Source organism: Muntiacus reevesi, chromosome 2, assembly GCF_963930625.1.
Source record: "Muntiacus reevesi chromosome 2, mMunRee1.1, whole genome shotgun sequence".
NCBI lineage: Eukaryota > Metazoa > Chordata > Mammalia > Artiodactyla > Cervidae > Muntiacus > Muntiacus reevesi.
In genome coordinates this window covers 109,320,560-109,342,541 of record NC_089250.1, presented here as the reverse complement: position 1 = coordinate 109,342,541, position 21,982 = coordinate 109,320,560, and the positions used below count along the sequence as shown (strand labels likewise).

General features: G+C 35.2%; 1 protein-coding gene across 4 annotated transcripts in view; it reads right to left on the bottom strand.

Moving 5' to 3' along the window:
* The window catches only part of ADK (adenosine kinase), a 536,060-nt gene that overhangs the window by 344,105 nt on the left and 169,973 nt on the right, over positions 1-21,982 (bottom strand). The gene's annotated exons all lie outside the window — the stretch shown is intronic.

Sequence of the window (21,982 nt, the reverse complement as noted above, 5' to 3'; positions counted from 1 at the left end):
AGCTTATTTTTGTACTTTTTGACGTAAGCAACAATAGTAAATTTTAATAATAGTCATATTTTCTGTACACATTGTAATATTGCTATCTGTAATGTTTCTGGTATTAAATTATTCTTATAGCTCAAAGTAATGAATATATAAAGTCACACAACAACTGGAATAGAGAAAAAACAAAAGAGAAATAAAAATAAGAGCAGAGAAAAAGAATGTTTAAATAAAAAGAGGAAACATGAAAGAGGATTGGTGGCAATGAGACTGCAGAAAACAAAAATAAAAGAACAATGTTTGTCCAAAAGTTGTATTATCTTTTTTTCTGCTATCATAAACGAGGTTTAGTTTATAGCGTCTACTAATATAAGCACCTCAACATTTTAATTTTAAATGCAGCTAATATATTAGTTCTTTGCTGACAACAGTATTTACTTCATTCTCTTGAGGTTTTTACACAAAAGACACAATAAATGTGCATGTGTGCTTAGTCGCGCAGTCGTGCCTGACTCTGACACCATGAACTGCAGTCCGCCAGGCTCCTCAGTTATCATTCTCAAGGCAAGAACACTGGAATGGGTAGCCATTCCCTTCTCCAGGGGATATCCCTGACCCAGGGAGGGAACCCATGACTCCTGCACTGTATGTGGGTTCTTAACAGTCTGAGCCACCAGGGAATCCCCTCAACAAAGGTAGTGCTATTATTTTTCTATTTTATCTATAAAATATGATACTGTCATTAGAGATGAAAGAAACAGATTGTACTAAGGAAACATAGCTGTTTTCTTTAATGGAAGTTGTTTCAGCATCTCCAGAGAAGATCCTATTTTTCCTTTGTTTTATTACTATGGGTCCAAATTACAGATTTTGTAACAATGAACCATCCTTGCATTCCCAGAATTAATCCTATTTCTCAGTTTGGTCACTGATAATTACTAATGTGGTACTAAATTTACTTCTAAATATTGTACTTGAGGCTTTTTTTCACAATAAGTCATAAATAGTATTAATCTATACTTTTAGTTTTATGTCTGCTTATTTCTTTTTCTTTCTGCTTTCCTTGTCAGGTTATGGTATCAATGTGAGACAAGCTGGAAAGAAAAGAATCCATAAGGTTTTTTCGCCTACACTGCTAAATGGTTTAATTATCTTGAAATAATCTACTCTTCACAAGTTTGATATATTTTCTAAGCAAAATCATCTAAGATTTTCATGCTTGTGGAGAGGAAGCTCCTTGATAAACTGTATTTCTCATATGAGCATTATACCACACAGATTTTTCTCTTTTTAGAATGAGTTTTGGTGATTTATTTCTCTCAGAAAATAGCTTACTCCATCCAAGTAATTCATGTCATCCAGAGAAATGGAAATGTAAACTTTCAATGAGAACTTCTTTTTACATATCATATTGATAAAGAAGATCCCAATTATACTCTGAATGGTAAGGATGTACTAAAATAAACATGTTCATTCAGTTCTGATGGAAATAAAAATTGTTAAAATGTTTGTGTGGACAAATATGTTTATTTGCATAAAAATTTACCATGCCTATGCTCTTTCATATTTCTAAAACTAAATTATAAAGACATACAGATGGAAAATAACATGTATATTAAGGCACTCCTAAAGCATCTCTGTAAACCATTTAAATGTCAAGAAGTAGTAATTAATCACATTATAATACTATCACATAATGGAACATAATAGCCATTACAAAGAACTAGCTAGATTTATTTCATACTGATATGGAATGATCTCCAAGACATACTATTAAGGAAAAAATTCAAAATACAAAACTGTGTATACAGTATAACACATGAAGAAAATACACATTGACAGATATGCACATAGTTGTAAAAGAATAGCATACGTCTAGAAGGATACAAGAAATATGTTACAGGAATCACATCTAATTAAATGAGCTGGGTGAGCAGAGTATGGGTACAGAAGAAAACCTACTTTTCATTACATAGTCTTGTACACTTAAACCTACCTTTCACTACATACTCTTACACATTTAAAAATCTGGACTCTGTGACTTTTGGTAATCTGTTGCTACCAAACACAGTGGCTTAAAATAAGAAAGGTAACCTTATGTAGTTTTTAATGGGTCAGGAATTTGGAAGTAGCTTAGCAGAGGAGTTGTGGCTCAGAGTATCTCACTAGGTTATGGTGACTGGGGCTGGCTCCTGCACATGGCTAGCATGTTGGTGCTCTTTGGTGGTGGAAAACTTTAGTTCCTTCCCACGTGAACCTCTCCATCGATGGATTAAGTATCTTCATGACACACATTTGACTTTGTTACTATGGGCATCCAAAAGAAAATAATGTGGAAGCAACAATACCTTTAAGGGCCTAGCCTCAGAAATAGCACATCATCAATGCCATACATTCTATTTGTTAGAAACTAGTTACTAAGTTTGGCCCATATTTAATAACAGGGAAATTAGACCCCACCTTTTAAATATAAGAATGTCAAAGAGAAATATACCGTGTTCATGGATTGGAAGAATCAATATTGTCAAAATGGCTATACTACCCAAAGCAATCTATAGATTCAATGCAATCCCTATTAAGCTACCAACGGTATTTTTCACAGAACTAGAACAAATAATTTCACAATTTGTATGGAAATACAAAAAACCTCAAATAGCCAAAGCAATCTTGAGAAAGAAGAATGGAACTGGAGGAATCAACCTGCCTGACTTCAGGCTCTACTACAAAGCCACAGTCATCAAGACAGTATGGTACTGGCACAAAGACAGAAATATAGATCAATGGAACAGAATAGAAAGCCCATAGATAAATCCATGAACCTATGGACACCTTATCTTTGACAAAGGAGGCAAGGATATACAATGGAAAAAAAGACAACCTCTTTAACAAGTGGTGCTGGGAAAACTGGTCAACCACTTGTAAAAGAATGAAACTCAAACACTTTCTAACACCATACACAAAAATAAACTCAAAATGGATTAAAGATCTAAAATGTTAAGACCAGAAACTATAAAACTCCTAGAGGAGAACATAGGCAAAACACTCTCCAACATAAATCTCAGCAAGATCCTCTATGACCCACCTCCCAGAATATTGGAAATAAAAGCAAAAATAAACAAATGGGACCTAATGAAACTTAAAAGCTTTTGCACAACAAAGGAAACTACAAGCAAAGTGAAAAGACAGCCCTCAGATTCGGAGAAAATAATAGCAAACGAAGCAACAGACAAAGGATTAATCTCAAAAATATACAAGCAACTCCTAAAGCTCAATTCCAGAAATAAATGACCCAATCAAAAAATGGGCCAAAGAACTAAACAGACATTTCTCCAAAGAAGACATACAGATGGCTAACAAACACATGAAGAGATGCTCAACATCACTCATTATCAGAGAAATGCAAATCAAAACCACAATGAGGTACCAATACACGCCAGTCAGGATGGCTGCTCTCCAAAAGTCTACAAGCAATAAATGTTGGAGAGGGTGTGGAGAAAAGGGAACCCTCTTACACTGTTGGTGGGAATGCAAACTAGTACAGCCACTATGGAGAACAGTGTGGAGATTTCTTAAAAAACTGGAAATAGAACTGCCATATGACCCAGCAATACCACTTCTGGGCATACACACTGAGGAAACCAGATCTGAAAGAGACACGTGCACCCCAATGTTCATCGCAGCACTGTTTATAATAGCCAGGACATGGAAGCAACCTAGATGCCCATCAGCAGACGAATGGATAAGGAAGCTGTGATACATATACACCATGGAATATTACTCAGCCATTAAAAAGAATTCATTTGAATCAGTTCTAATGAGATGGATGAAACTGGAACCCATTATACAGAGTGAAGTAAGCCAGAAAGATAAAGAACATTACAGCATACTAACACATATATATGGAATTTAGAAAGATGGTAATGATAACCCTATATGCAAAAGAGAAAAAGAGACACAGATGTACAGAACAGACTTCTGAACTCTGTGGGAGAAGGCAAGGGTGGGATGTTTCGAGAGAACAGCATCGAAACATGTATATTATCTATGGTGAAACAGATCACCAGCCCAGGTGGGATGCATGAGACAAGTGCTCGGGCCTGGTGCACTGGGAGGACCCAGAGGAGTCAGGTGGAGAGGGAGGTGGGAGGGGTCATCGGGATGGGGAATACATGTAAATCCATGGCTGATTCATGTCAATGTATGACAAAAACCACTACAATACTGTAAAGTAATTAGCCTCCAACTAATAAAAATAAATGAAAAAAAAAAAAAGAAAGAAATATAAATTCCCCAAGCATTGCCCAAAGTGAATGATCAATCAGATTGATTGGTTTTGGGGTTGGCAGGAAAAATAGAAGGGATGTTTGTGGGGGGAAAAAAAAAAAGCAAAGAACTTGAGATCAATACTTTTAAAAGCCAAAACACACATATTGCATTTTGGGAAATACAAATAGAAGAATACTAGAAAACTAAATAAAAAGATGCCTATAACTCTGTGTAAGACAAGCTTGATCTTTTGGCCCTGCTTCATGGCTTTGTGGGATCTTAGTGCACTGACTAGGGACTGAACCTGGGCCCTCAGCAGTGAAAGCACCAGGTCTGAACCACTAGACTGCCAGGGAATTTCCGACAAACTCTTATCACTTACCAAAAGAATGAAAGAGAACTGGGATTTAATGTTTATGAAATAACAACAGATATCTCAATCTCTACATTTGTATCTAAAATCAGAAACAGCAATTGAATAAATGTATAACTAAAGGTTATTTTGAAAATGGCTCCGAACAGTGCCAATATGTCAGTGTGTACCACGTATTCATACAAATATGTTATGAAAACACTGAAAAATTAAATCACATAATCTTTAATGATGATACTGAAGCTTAATAACATCTGTGAAATGATTTTATGTGCCAGCACCTTACTGAGTAGTACATACTCTTCCTATATTTTACATTTCACCCTCGCAAAGCCAGAGGACTTCCCTGGTGGCTCAGATGATAAATCCATGGCTGATTCATGTCAATGTACGGCAAAAACCACTACAATACTGTAAAGTAATTAGCCTCCAACTAATAAAAATAAATGAAAAAATAAATAAATAAATAAAGTAGGTTGAGGTTTTTTTTTTAAAAAAAAAAAAAAAAGCATCTGCCTACAATGCGGTAGACCTGGGTTCAATCCCTGGGTTGGGAAGATCTCCTGAAGAAGAAAATGGCAACCCACTCCAGTATTCTTGCCTGGAAAATCCCATGGACAGAGGAACCTGGTAGGCTACAGTCCATGGGGTCGCAAAGAGTCGGACACGATTGAGCTGGTAGACTAAGACTCGTAGATAGGATCTAAAAACTTGACTCACAAAGCCAAGTGTACATAGTGCATTTTACAGTGGACTAATGAGCAGAGGCACAGGAAAAAGTGAAATATAGTCAGTTGCATCTGACTCTTTGTGACCCTGTGGACTGTAGCCCGCCAGGCTCCTCTGTTCACGGAATTCACCAGGCAAGAAAACTGGAGTGGGTTGCCACTTCCTTTTCTAGGGGATTTCCCTAACCCAGGGATTGAGCCCAGATCTCCTGAATTGTAGGCAGATTTTTTTTACTGTTTGAGCCACAGGGAAGCCCTAGTGGTCCATAAATATTCTTTACCATTTGAGCCCACCAAGAAAGCCTTATTTGGATGACTTGCCCAACATCATCCAAACAAGTTTGTCATGTAATCTAAATATATATATGGTTACCAGAACTAAGCATCATATTCAAGAAATATACTGTTCTTAGTCTATTTTCCTTCATTTTCAATATTCTTTTTACATTGTGTTTTACTTGTGTAAATACTTCATATTTACATAGTAGTAAAGTAGTAATAAAAAGTAGTAAAGATACTACTTTTTAGATCCCCAGTACTTTTAGATAACTCTTATGGTTCAAATATTACTTTCAAATGTGAATTGTATTAGTTTACCCAATGAACGTTTCATTCAATTTTTAATATAAGAGAAAGTGATAACTTTACATAAAGTGCAAATCCCTAGTGGTCCATAAATAGAAAACTTACTTTTCTGAACTTAACTGAAAATAACCTGATCTATATAATGAATCATTATTTAACTGCTCATATTTGCATAAACTGTATGCCATATTCATAAAGCATAATAATTGGTATTGCTTTCATAAAATCAAACCTAAGTTCCTTATTTTGTCAGATTGCAAATTTTTAAATTATAAAAATGTTCATATTTTTCTGTTACATATTGTTAAATCACTTCTAAATACACAAAGATTAAACACCAAAGCTCATCAATTTAACTATACACCACCTGCAATCAACCTTCCAATCAATCTCTTACCAAGAACAGAGCTCAATGCTCAGTTAACTTCCAACCAACCATCTAATCTTCTTCCCACTTATTTGAAAGCTGCTAATTTTCATGTAGAGACTTTATGAAAAGTTGGAAATTGTAGTTCATGATAGAATGGACAGCAATTACTACCAAGTAAGATCTATGAAAATGAGTTCAAGGATTGTATCACCGCATACTGGATTTTAAATGCTTTACATAGGAGGGATTCAAGTAGGAAAATAGAATGAAATAGGGTTCCTTAGGTCAATTCTTCATTTTATCTCACCAACCCCTGTGTATACATGCATACATATTTACGGGCAACCATACAGGTGTCTAATTTTAAAAAGAGAAAATATTCCTTATCCTATTTACCCTGCACTTATTTCAAATTCCATTATCAGAAAACTCAGGCCTTTCATTTCCTAATAATATATTGCTACTGTTGTTTAGTTGTAAAGTTATGGCCAACTCTTTTGCGACCCCATAGACTGCAGCCTGCCAGGCTTCTCTGTCAAAGGGATTTCCCAGGCAAGAATAGTACAGTGGGTTGCCACTTCCTTCTCTAGGGGATCTTCCAGACCCAGAGATTGAACCCATGTCTCCTGCTTGGCAGGCAGATTCTTACCACTGAACCACCTGGGAAGCCCAATATAAATATTAAACAGATACATAATCAAATAATCTTATAAATCAATGTGAATATAGTGTCCTGAAAATGTCAAAGAAGGAATGAGTATCTTGACTGGTACAGGAATAAAATTAGAAAATAGGCAGTTATTGGCTCTTAATGGATGGCAACAATGCCTCTGAGGGGAAAAACAAAAGACAACAAGTGGGGAGTGGAGAGTTTGGAGTATTTGGTCACCTAAAAAGCAGCAATGCTCAGGGTAGGTCCTAGAAAACAAACAGTTTAGTTCACTCTTTTTTATTTTTTAGCTGTGTCACTCAGCTTGCAGAATCTTAGCTGCCCAATCAAGGACTGAACCCAGGCCCCAGAAGTGAAAGTACCAAGACCTAACAACTGGACAGTCAGGGAATTCACTTAGCTCACTTTCTTACAGTAAAGATGAGTATCAGGCAAATAAACAGAATCTGGAAAGTACTATCACAGATTCTCAATTTAACAATTCATTATTATATATTGCAAAGTTGACAGTGAACTACAATACACAGACTATATATGAAGAATGCAGACCAATTTCCTAAGATTTAATATGAACTCTAAAGATTTTAACAGATGATTCATTTACAAATTCAAAAATTTTATCAATAGCTATTATATTCAAAAGGCTATTCATATAGTACTGTTACAATAAAAACTCTGTCTTAAGAATTTTCTTTTACATATTCTGAATTTCTCCCAGTGGAAACAAGAACACTTTGCAATTATACTCGACTAAGATTTTTTAAAACTTCTTTTCCTACACTTAACTTTGGATATTATCAGCTAAACTGAAGGCTTAAAGGGGAACCCTAAATAAGCATGTCTTAGAAATGCTTTAAAATTCCTTATTTACACAGCACAAAATGTGTTAAGCAAAATTCAGACCTTTGATTTAACTCTAAGAAGTTAGCTTATTTGCCCACTAACATAAGTAAAAATTATGACATTATTTTATTAGGTATGGTGAATATCTTATGATATCATGTATTCAAAAAGAATATAGACATCCTGAATACCAATTTAGATAAGGGTATTCATTAGGGTCCCACATTTTACTTTATCATATCTATTATTAATGTGATAAATCACCATCACATTACATCTGTGAGTTGTTCAAATCAGAAACAGTTATGTAAAAGCTAAGCTCTTTTTTTTTTTTTTTTACTAGTTTTATTTGGCTTTGCCAGGTCTTAGTTGGAGCAGATGGGATCTAAGTCCCCAACTCAAGCCCTTTGCATAGCCACTGGACCACCAGGGAAGTCCCAAAGCTAAGCTTTCTGATCACTTACTGTGCTTCAGGCACCTTGCTAGGTAATTTATGCCTATTACCATATTTAATTTTCTTAATAAACTATAGAGTTATGGTGTTTTGAGTTATCATCTCATTTTACTTCTGAAGAAACTAATGCTCAAAGAGTTGAAGGCCACTCAATAAGAAAGTGAAACCAGGTCTAAAATTCAGATCTTTGCCTCTGAAGATTATACTATTATAAACTTAATTTATATTGCAGTCAAAACATTTCAATGCATGACATTAAAAGAAAAAAATTAATAATTAGATTAAAATAAAATTTATGCTTGTAAAGATGTTTTCAGCCTGTCCAAAAAAAAAAAAAGAAAGAAAACCCTAAATAAAATTAATACAAACCAGAGAATCGAGCAGTAAAGTAAGGTAAGTTTTCTCATATAGGGTTATGTCTCTTAATCACTTCCATCATTCAAAATTTGTTCACTAAAAGTCTTTTAAGTCACATAGGTTGCTGGAGATACTAAGGACACATAGCAAGGACTAAAACCAAGTGCCTGCCCTCAAAATGCTTACATTTTAAAGAATACACAATAATAACAGAAGAAAAATATTATAATAATACATTGTAGTAACAGGTTAAAAAGGAAAATAATTATGCTATCAACTCAACAATTATTCTTTTCTAATATTTATTTACTTTATCTTTGGCTGTGCTGGGCCTTCGTTGCTACAAATGGACCTTCTTCAGTTGCAGTGAGAAAGGGTTACTCTCTACTTCCAGTGTGTGGGCTTCTCATTGCGGCAGCTTCGCTTGTGGCTCAAGGGTACAGGCTCAGTAGCTGTGGCACAGGCTTAGCTGACCAGCCGCGTATGGAATCTTCCTAGACCAGGGATCCAACTCACGTCCCGTGCACTGGCAGGTGGATTCTTTACCACCAGAGAACTTGTCAACAGCTCTTCTTAATAAAAGTGGTGAAAATAAAAAACATTAGAATTATTCTTCCCTAACATTAAGTATAGGCTTCACAGGTGGCTCAGTGGTAAAGAATCCATCTGTCAAGCAGGAGGCGTGGGTTCAATCCCTGGGTAGAGAAAATAACCTGGAGAAGGAAGTGGCAACCCCCTCCATTGTTCTTGCCTGGGAAATCACATGGACAAAGCAAATCCCAAGGTGGGCTACAGTTCATGGATTTGCAAAGAGTAGGACACGACTAAATAGCAGCAACATGAAGTACATGTCATATTATCACCTTTGAGCTATTTCAGGAGTTTATAATTATATATTATGTATAGCAATAATTCTTATCTATAAAAATAAAAAATTAAAATCAACCCAGTAGAGACGAAAAATGAAATGTCACTCCATCACAGTCAGTTTCATAATACTTCTAGACTGATTCCAAGGACCACACTTATCTTTAGCCCTGAATTCTCCTTAAAATAAACTGCAACATCTTACCTGTATACTAATTAACAATGAGTTAAATAAAATTGTTGGCATGTGTTTATTTTATATCTGAGAGTCATGATTTTCCCTTCTAAGAATGGCAGCCTGTAAGAGTACTATGATTATTCCCATTTTACAGAAAAGGAAACTGAAACTTGAAAAGGTTAGGTAACTTGTCCAAGTTTACACTTCCCCAGCTTTATTTACTGTACAACATATCACTAAGCCCCCACCACTATGCAATGTTAAGCTAAAAATTTACTATTTTGTTTTTCACTTTTACAAAATATCTTATCACCAAAAGTATCAAAGAAAACAGAAATACTCTAGAAAAGCTTGTCTTAAAAAACATGGCAGTTGACAGTACCACTATACCATTTAATTGGCAAAGGCCATCTTCACTGTCCAACTTATCAAACAAAAAGTCTGGTGGTCCAATGGTTAAGAATCCACCCGCCAAGGCAGGGGACACGGGTTTAACCCCTGCTTCGGAAAGATCTCACATGTTACATGGCAACTACGCCCCTGCCCCACAACTAGTGAACCACTGCTCGGTCTTACCACCACAACAACTGAAGGCTGTGTGCCCAGAGCCCATGCTCAGCAACAAGAGAAGACACCACAGTGAGAAGTCTGCACACCCACTTGCTACAACTACAGAAAGTCCGCACACAGCAACGAAGATCTAGGGCAGTCAAAAATAAATAAATAGATATTTTTTAAAAAGCCTTCCTTATTAAAAAAATAAAGTCTAGGGACTCACCTCTACACCAGAAGAGGTCCTGACTTTATTTTTCGGTTCCAAAAAATTAATTAATCAACAAGACACTTATTTAAATGTAATTACAAAATAGAATAAAAGGAAACAGAATAAAGGCAAAAAATTTTATCCCCTGGATGAAATAAGGTCCTGCTATTTCCAGTTTTCCTTGCTGAAGCACTTGTTGCTTTACTATTAGGCAGGAGAAACAGTATCAAACTGTAACCTTGTTTAATTTCATACCACGGGGACAATGCACCACATTAAGGTTCATAAGTGTAAAAGGTACACTTTTTTTTAATAAAGTGCATGCTTTATGATATGTAGGTACAGATTTATACAGATACAACCTCAGAGCACACCAGAACCACTGAGACAAAACCAAAGGCATGTTTTACTAATGGTGGGAAAAGAATCCCTGAACATAGTCATAAAGTAAGCCTTAAAGGACAAAAAATATGGAAAGAAGGATAGTGAAAAGAGAATGGGGAGTTAAGGAAGAAAGAGAAAATATCGGTTTTTGCTTTACATTAAAGAATCTAACAACATAGAAGGATGTCACAAACACATGAAAAATATCATTTAGGAAAACAAAACACTACTTTTTTCACCTTAGTTTACTACAACAGTCATTCACAGTCTAATTCAACAAAGAAAAAGATTACCAAAGAAGCAAGATATTAATTCATACTTAATTTTTTCAATTGCAAAGAGAAATTCACAACATAAAGAGTCAACCTTATTTTATAAGATTCAAGTTAAAATTATTAAAATAGGCACTAAAAGAAATTTTCTTTTTAGGGACATAAAAGTTTGACAAGATTCTGTGTTGCATCACCATCTGCCACATCCTGCTCTGATATTTATAAATATAGTTGTGCTATTGATGTTTCTACAACTGCTCCAGGTGTAAGGCATTAGAAGGGAGAACTCTCTTTGATCACTCCAATGTCATTTCTCCTCTTTAGATCTAAGCAGTCTAGACTGTTCCCAGATTCCCAGAGATATATCTACTAAAATGCCTTTTAATCTCTAAATAGTTTTTTCAAGTGAAATTGGTCAAAAAAATGAAATAGTCAGAATACTATTTATTCATATAGGAAAGCCACACAGACTTGTTTCTTTAAAAGAAAAAAAAGTCTACAAAAATAAAGATGAGGATCTCGATTTTCATCAATTTTTATTTCTAAATGCTATTGTTACTAAAACACAAGCCCATGTGCCCAACGCACACTGAGGCCAAATAATACTAAATGTCAGAGTTTAGAACAAAGGCAGGTTTACTGAGGGCCATGCAAAGAGATGGGTGCTTCATGCCTTAAAAACCCAAACTCAGGATTTCCCTGGTGGTCCAGTGGTTAAGAGTCTGCCTCCCAGTGCAGGAGACCCTGGATCAATCTCTAGTCCGAAAAGATCCCACGTGCAGCGGTGCAACGCAGCCTGCACTCTAGAGCCTGTGAGCTGCAGTTACGGAAACCCACACCTAGAGCCCATGCTCCACGACGAGAAGTTGCAGTAAGAGAAGTCTGCACGCTGCAACAAGAATAAGCCCACGTGCAGGAATGAAGATGTAGTACAGCCATAAATAAAGATAAATAAGCAATTTTTAAAAATAAAACAAAAAACCAAAAACTCAAACTCCCGAAAGCTTTCAACAAAGCCCTTTTATATGAAAAGTGAGGAAGAGGAGTGGTTAGTCCTAAACTTCTTGGTATTAGGTCATGGTCAGGTAACATTCCTATAAATCTTCACCAAACAAACATTATTCCATATTCTGACAAGAAAGGACCAGACCCCAAGGCACAACTTTGGCCCTCTGAGGTCAGGTCCTGGCTAAGAGGAGGCAGCTCTCAGCTGGTGGATCCCTCAGGGCAGGGTTACCAAACGCTGCCCAGCTGACATCGCTGGGAGAGACAGGTGCCCAGGACCCAGCTGGCCCTCAGGCTCCTCAGGCCACCCACACAGCCGAGGCAGGTTCTGTAAACTGTTCCATAGGCAGACGGCAGCTGCCATTAGGTGGCAGAGGCAGCGACTGGGGAGACGTCCCCTGCCGCCTCAAGGCCTGGGCCCGGCCAGTAGTGCAGCCCTGCAGGACGCAGCCTTCAGCCGGTTCCCTGGGCGCCCCGGCTCACTCACTGACCTGAGGGTGGATGAGCTAGAGAGCCCCGGGGAGAGGGCCAGGAGAAGCTCTCACCTGCTCTCTGACTGAGGACCACCACTCTGTCGGGCGTAAAGTTGAATGGGCCCACTAATGGTCCCTCAGTGACAGCTAGTCACTTGGGGGAGGGAACCAGGGCGGCACTGACCAGTGGGCGAGAAGGACCATAACAGTCCAAGGTAACCACAGCCTGGTACAAGATGCCGGAGAACCTGCTGTGTGTTCAGGGCTGTGCATGGCTGTGCTCTATCATGCTATGACCTAACTGGAGATGTTACAAGGCTCTTAAAATATTAAAATACCAAGCTTGTAATTCTGGGTTGAACATGTTTCTATTCATTCCAACATTAACTAGAAACTTTATAAAAAATGTTTTTAGGTATTCAATATATAAAGAGTTTGGGAAACCTTTAAAACAATTCTGAGAACTGATAGATTAAACGATGTTTGTGTGAAGAAAACTGTACCCTTCCTAAAACACACTCCTCATAGTCATACTGTATAAAACATAAAAATACTGACACAAAATATTTCTCTCAAAATTAAAAAAAAACAAAACCACCTTGGTTAAAATTTCAATACAAAGGCTTATCTAACTGGGAGAATGATGAGAAATACTAAGACTAAAAAGTCAATAATCAGAAAAACATGTGAGGAATTAGAAGGATATAAGAATTCAAGAAAAGATCAAGCAAAATGTTTAATGCTTATGTGAAGAACAGAATCAAATCTATCACTAATGGATTTATATATGTGATTAAGGAAGAAAATTTATAATTAGAAACATATTGTACTTCCTAAAGAAAAATGTAGGAGAGAGGGCTATTCGACAAGGAACATATACAAATTTAGGAGTTATCAATAAATGATTTAAACTGCAGCAAAGAAAGAAGCACTATTTGATCCCCAAGACCTTTGCTTCAAATGAGAAAGAAAAATATACTTTATTTAGAAAAATGACAGTTATTAAAGTAATAAGAAAATGATTACTCTTTATTATTGAATAAAGAATTATAAAAATCCATACAGCTTTAACATTTCAGGGGATGAAAGAGAGAAGAAATAATTGATTCCAAAGACACTATATTCCAGGTAACAAAGACTGAGAAGGCACTTAAAATATTTGACTAGATACCCAGAATATATTCAAAATGACAAAATTTTAACAAGTATGGAACATTAGAAAAATCAGTAAATCAATCTGTGAGAGCACTTCCCTAGTGGTAGAGTGGTTAAAAATCTGCCTGCCAATGCAGGGGACATGGGTATGATCCCTAGTCTGGGAAGATTCCATACACTATAGAGCAACTAAGCCAATGTGCCACAACTACCAAGCCCACACTCTAGAGCCCTCAACTTCTGAAGCTGCAAGCCACAATGAATGGAGCCCGTGAACCAAGAACCTGTGCTCCAACAACAAGAGAAGTTACTGCAATGAGAAGCCCTCGCACTGCAATGAAGAGTAGCCCCTGCTTACTGCAACCAGAGAAAGCCTGTGTGCAGCAACAAACACCCAGTGCAACCAAAAATTAAAAATAAATAATTTTTTAAATGTACAGGAAGCTTAAAAACCGTGAATTTATATAACTTAAAACCATATAGGAATACCACACGTATCTGGTCATCAGGCTTCTGAAAAATTCAGGGAGTCCAAAAAATATGAACTGTCAAGAAGCAAAAAGATATCCAAACAAAAAAACTGCTGTCCCTAAGAAGCATGAAAGAGTTGGTTTACTCAGAGCTGTATTTAAAATGATAGCTACTTGATTCTCTGACAACCTCCAACTCTTCCCAAATTAAAGCAGACTGTAAGAAGTAGACAATATGTGAAATGCAACATATGAACAAGTCAAAACTAAAGTCCACTAAGGAGGAGAGGAAAATCTCCAGTAAGGGGAAAATTTCCAGTAAGGAGAGCAATCAGATGTTTCCAGTTAGAACATCTGAGTTCTAGTGCTATCTGCTTTGTTACCCACCATGACATTTAATCTATCTTATTTAATTAGAATCTTATCATTAAAACAGAGATCACATATTTTTTGTCTCATAGGCTGTCATGAGGCTCTAAAGGTTGAGTGAGTATACAACATTGGTATACAATAAAGACTGCAAAGAAAAAATATAAATATGTAGGTAAGGTTTACAAAAACTAATAGCTCCAGCATAAGAATAGAAATCAGTAGACCATTGGCCTTAAAACAGTGACCATCTTTTTAAAATTCCAGCCCAGGAACAAATAAACGAGACTTACATATATATAAATATATGTATTTTATATATATGCATATTTGCTATATACATATATATACACATATATATGTATGTATGTATATACATATGTATAAAATGACAAAACAATAATTATGGAGCAGTTGATGAGACAGGCAGCTCCAAACTCTAAGAAGCATTAGAGAAAAAAAAACACCATCAATACCAAGATATTATGTATTATAGAAATCACAGAAGAGAGAAAAGAGCAGAAAAAAATATCTGAAGACATAATGGTCAAAAACATCCCAAACTGATGAAATACACACACCTATACATCGAAGAAGCTCAATAAAAGAGATCCATACCAAGATTTGACTAAACTATCAAAAGAAAAGAAAGAATCTTAAAAGCAGAGAGAAGCAATTTGTCAAGAATAAAGGGTCCTCAATAATAGTAAAAGCTGATTTCTCATCAGAAACCACGGAGACCAGAAGCCAAATATACAACATATTTCAAGTAATGAACTGTCAACCAAGATTCTACACACAGCTAAACTATCCTTTAAGAGAAAAGGATAGTGAGCTCCCTGAGGGCCTACTGGTAACGATTCCAGGCTTTCACTGTTGTGGCCCAGTTTCAATCCCTGATCACGGAACTAAGATCCCTCAAGCCACATGGTGCAACCAATAACTAAATAAATGAATAAATAAATAGGAATAAAGGATAAATTAAGACATTCATAGATAAAAAGAAAAGTGGAAAGAAGCTGCTAATAGAAGACCTGCCCTATAAGAAATGCTGAAAAGAGTCGTTCAGACTGAAGTGAAGGCACATCAGATAGTACTGGGTTGTCCAAAAAGTTTGTTCAGGTTCTTCTGTGAGATGTCATGGAAATAACATATAACAATAATTTTAAAATATATCAGGAAATAAGAAACAACGATGAAGGTAACTACATAGACAAATATAAAAACCAGTATTACTATACTTTTGGTCTGCAACTCCTATAGGATTTAAAAGGTAAAGGAATTAAATAGTAACTATAAATCTATGTTAATGAGCACACAATGCATAAAGATATAATCAGTGACAATAATATAAAGAGGGAGGATGGAGATATAAAGGGGCAAAGTGTTCCTACTATTGAAACTAAGTTGATATTATTTAAACTAGGTTGTTAAAAGTTTAGAAGGAAACTGTAATTCCCCAGAGTAACCACCAAGGAAGTAACTAAAACAAATATAGAAAAGGAAAGAAGATGGGAATCAAAATGGTACACTACCAAAAAGGATATATAACAAATGAGTACTTGTCATTAACTGTCTTCCCAAAATTCATACCTTGAAGCCCTAACTGCCAAGATTTCAAAATGCAACTGTATTTGGAGGTTGGGACTTTGTAGAGGTCACTAAGTTAAAATGAGGCATTCATTATAGGCCCTAATCTAATCTGACTGGTGTCTTTTTATAAGAATTAATAGAAACACACGGAGACACAAGGGGTATGCACAGAGGGGCAAATACGTGAAAAGGCAGCAACAGAAGAAAGGACCCAGAAGAAACCAAGGAGCCAACGCCTTGACCTGAGATTTCTAAGCTTCCCTGATCTGTGAGAAAGTTAAATTCTCTTTTTAAGCCGCCCAATCCATGATGTTATTAGGGCAACCAGAGCAGACCAACATAGTATTTAATTGAAATTGTATACTTTTCTTAACTCTTTATTAGATATTTAAATTTTGATAGGCCATACTGTATATTCTTAATGTACATAAATGTAAGATTTTTTAAAAGAAGAGTTAAGTACACTTGGATTAAACAGATATTACCAAAATTTAGAAAAAAAAATAACAATAACCTGTTCCATTTTGTCCCATAAAACAAAAGAATATTTCAAATTTGTGTTTCCAATACTTCTCTGAACTGATTAGAACCCCATTAGGAAATCTCCTTTAATGTGTGATAAAACTGGGTACAGTTAAATGTAAATTTCACTTTGACTTATAGCTCTGCTCTTATCAAGTCCACATTCATGATATCCATCCAACATGACAACATGAAACTAAATATTCTTTCAACAAAAGCATCTGAACATGTAATACTTTAGATTTTACTTTCTAGCAAAAACAGACATTGAGATGTGTAAGAATCCGTTTCTAGCTCTGCAAAATATTTATCTACCTTGAATCTAAATGCTTGTTTTAGTATTCCAAATGTTTATTCAATAATATCCTTTGCATCGATAGATTCATTACATATACTATCCATGCCTAAAATGAACATTATTTCAAAACACTTCAAAACAGAATGGTCACTGCAGTTTGGGCTGTCAAGCTGGATTCCAAATAAGTTACAGTTTTAGTAAAGTCATTGAGAAAGTCCTATTTAAGTTAGCTGCCCTTTCAAAGTGACCTTTTATCCCTCTTGAGATATAAAGCAGTCCTATTACACAACAATGAGTCATTTGTTTATTGTATGAGTTTTTCTTAGCCTCTTTATGGCCTCTTCAAGTATCATCAAACACTTATGAAGAAATGGCATATAAATTTTGTTTTACTGTAATCTTTGCATTCTCATCTTCAATGTACATTAGACAAGGACATTCTTCTTGTATCACATCTTTAAAATATTATACTGCAGGACATATTTTCTAGGTCCAGCAATAATTATAGCCATCTTTTAGGGACACGTTCAAGGAGGCAATCTTCTTCCATTTTTTTTAAAGTCAAAAATCACAGTAAGTGCCATCTGTACATTTAAAAAAACTGAAAAGTGACTAAACATCCACTATGAAAGTAACCAATCTCACAGGTAAGCAAATCACATCACTTTTTTGTATACAACATGTGCAGGATACTTAGAAGATAAAATCTTTTTATTTTCATTAGTAAGTTTACACTGAACAGAATCTGTTAAAATTTAAATCTGTACTGTATGTCACATATGCAGATAAGAAAAGCCTAAAAATTATATTTGGGCATGATATCAACAATATCATGATATCTTGTTTTATGCTGCCTGCAGTTTGATTAAAATCTTCAAAACATGCTTTAACAAATTAAATTATCTAAGAGCTAATGGAAACATTTTCCTGTTGACATGATTTGTCACATCACTTATATCAAAGTGTGATTGCTGATAAGATCTGACAGAATGAGTTCTACATCGTCAAGTGTTAACCTTTACTCTCCATGTGACTTTCAGTTCTTCTTTAATAGCAGTGATGATTTTTGCAAGTAACTTTCCCTTTCAATGTTTCAGCATATCTTTAATATAGCTATCATGCAAGCCATTGTTGTTAACCTACTGAACAAGGAGAAATCGACCTAAACCTGGTGTTGTGTGGTGAAATTACCTTAAAGCCCTGGTAGACTCCAAATAATTTATAAGCAAGCTATACCAGAGGACACAGAACAGAAAGGGTCTACTGACCAAATTAAGATGTTGAAATCATAGATGTATCCATCTAAAATACACAGCAAGAAGCAAGGGAAAGTGTTGGAGTAAGTTAATACTCAGGGTGCAAACAAGTGTAAGGATCACACTACCTGAATGTTCACACATTATCTGCCTTTAACCTCATCTGACTGATGATAATGGTACAGGTAGGAGAACAGAGCCACAGTTTGAGCAATGGGGCCCAGAGTCGGGAGTCCTTGGCAGATATTATAAAACAAGGAAACTAAATCTTGGGAAATAACCTGAGTAGTCATGGCTCTATTTACCTTTCCGGAGTTATACACCTGTGAGGCCAGAAATAACGACATAGTAAGTTTCACTGAGTGATCTTTCAAGGGCAGGTATAACTGTCAGCCTAGTATTATATGATCATAATATGGTTTTTCAATCCCTTTCTAGCTATAAATAACACTCTTATTTGTTATAGCATAGCTTTTTATTCCATCTTCAGCAGTCTTACAGGTTATAAACTTACTTGCTATTTATATTTGACAAATCATACCAATATTGCCTGTTTCTCAAACTATTTGTATACTACTTATACTTGGCAGTCCAGTGGTTAGACACTGAGCTTCCACTGCAGGAGACAAGGGTTTGATCCCTGGTTGGGAACTAAGATCCCAAATGGTGCATGGCATGGGCAAGGGAAAAAAATACAAAACAAAAACCTGTGAGTTTTATCTCAATCTTAAAAGCTATCAGTTTACTATCTATGAATTTCATCTATCTTTATTTTTCTTATCTTTATAGAAGAACTGAATTATTTTCAAAACACCTATTACAACAGATCACACAGGAAACACATATTACACATGGTATGTACTAACAAAAAATATATAGAATTAAATGGTTTATGAGTACTTCAATGATGACTGAATTCCTATCATAGAGCTTGGCCCTATTTTAGATCTACAGTGCACAGGACCTGGCAAACCTTCAGTTAGCAAAGTTACACTAAACCGGTATTTGTTGTCCAGTATTTGCTTCTCAGTCACCTAGAATAACAGAGAAAATGGAAGAGCAATCCAATTGTTCTCTGAAGCGAAGGAGAACACAAATGGATAAGAAATGAAGACCAAAGCCCAAAACCAACCAATCAAATGCACTAACAGAAAACAAAATCTGGAACCTGTCCTGATGGGCCATCTCTAGCTAGACTTTTTAAACAGCTTACAACTCAACCTCATTCATTCATCACATTAGATTCAAGCAAGGCTTTATCAAAACTGTTCATGTTAAGGTTCTAAATATTCTATCAAATTTTACTTAAACTTTAGAAGACACAGCTTACTATACCAGCTACTGCCGAGCACAATGATTAGCACATAGCAGATGCCAATAAATATTTACTTTATGTATAAAGCAATTAATTATTTCCATTAATAACTGCCATGGAAAATCTGAAGAATTCCCCTTCTGAAGAAAAGTACTTCTATAGGAACATTTTTCAAACCTCTCTGGCTGCCCCAAAAATAAATTATAATTGGGCAATATATAGCTAAATCATCAATCAGATGGAAACGAAAAGCACTCTCAAAATATTAGGGGAACTAAAAAGCCAAATAACATGCTTAACTGACGACTAGATTGAAACAGTATTTTTTAGTGGATGAGAGCCACAAATCTGGTTGTTCTGTCCATGGATGGGTAAGTTTACAGTCTGTTAACTAAGTAAATGGCGGGAAGGGGAGAAGCCCTGCAACCCTAGTGGTTTCCAAACTTTCCCTTAAAAAGCAGTATAATTTTTTTAAATGTTCATTATCTCATTAATCCTTATGACTTTCATTTGAGATACACATTAAACTCCACATTTACAAATGAAAGGCCCATAAAAGTTGCCCATGGTTTCACAGCCAGTAAAGCAACAAAGTTTGAACTCAAACCCAGTTTAATGGATTCCCATAGCCACAAGAGCAAGCCTATGTTCTTGTTATGTTGCCTCAGTGATTGTTAAATAAGCAAATGAAATCTAAAACTTGAATAAAGTTGATACTACTCCCTATTGAAGCATTTCTAGAATCTATTTTTCAATTTATTTTTAAAATATGGTAAAACAGACATATACAAGATTTATCTTTTTAATCATTTTTAAGCATACAGTGCAATGGCATTAGATATATTCACATTGCTGTACAACCACACTATTCACCTCTAAACTCTTCATCTTGTAAAACTGAAACTCTATGCCCAGTAAGCAATAATTCTTCATTTCTTCTTCCTATAACCCCTGGAAACTACATTCTACTTACCATCTCTGTGAATTTGACTAATTTGGGTACCTCATATAGGTGGAATCATCATTATTAATACTCCTGTGACTAAGCTATTTCACATACTAAATACACTCAAGATTCATTCATATTAAACTATGTGTCAGAATTTCCTTACTTTGTAAGGCTGAAAAATATACCATTGTATGTATATACCACATTCTGTTTAGCCATTCATTGACTAAAGGACATGTGGGTTGCTTCCACTTTTTAGCTGTTGTGAATAATTCTGCCATGAACACACGTGTACATATATGTCAATACCCTGCTTTTAATACTTTTGGGTATATAACCTGTCTTAGTGTGCTCTGCCTGATATAACAAAATATCATAGACCAGATGGCTTGAACAATAGAAAACTTTTGCTGGAGGCTTGGAAATATAAGATGAAGATGCAGTTGATATGGCAGCCTGAGAAGACTAATAAAAATACCTAAGTACAAAAAGTAAACTGTCTTTTTTCTATTAACCTGAACTCACAAAATGACTAGTGGAATGTTAAACAAACAAACAAACAAAATCCACTGATAAATACAAAGATCTCATTCTCCTCAGGCAACTGAACACAGTATTTTACAACCTAAAATATTTTAATACTTTAAATGATCAAATGATTAAATTTGAGCTTTGATAGTATGCAGGATAATTACAGTAAATGTCTAAATTTAATAAAAGTTCAATCTTTGACAATTCTCCACTTCTTCAACCCATAATTAAAATTGCAAGGGAAAGCATTAATCAATTTTTAAAAAATCTGAATCCATGAGAGTTAACTTGTGACTGCAGTTACAGGGATTCTGAGCTAGTTTACAAATCATAGAGGTAAGAACAGAGATTTATAAAGCTCTTCCTGTTCTTCATAATTGGAACTTTAAATAGAACATTAACATTACCACTTAAAATTAGGTTACACTGGTAACTTGAAAGAGTATATGTCAAAATGAGTTTGTCCTGTTACCCACTGGAAGATGTATATAGATACAGACACAGATGCATAAATTTATACATAAATATATACAAACATATAGATATATATGTATTTATATATACTACAAGAAAACTTATAGTATCCATAAGAACATTCACTCTAAGTACCATAAGAAATGCAGAAGCCATAAAGTTTAATTATATTAAAAAAAAACTAAGAACTTTGGCAGAGCAAAGATGTGAAAAGTCATTAAAGTATAAATGACAAATAAAAAATACTTCCAATTCCAAAAAAGGAATACTATTTATAAAATATGCAGAATTTCTACAAATCAGTAACATGAAACATTATAAAACAATAACCAAAGGATTCCATAAGTAATTAAGAAATATATATGAATAATAAATATTTAAAACCAACAAAAATATTCTATAGCAAAAAATATAGATTAAAATAATTATGAACAATGATGAAAAGTATCAAATTATTTTGAGCCAATTTCTTTTACC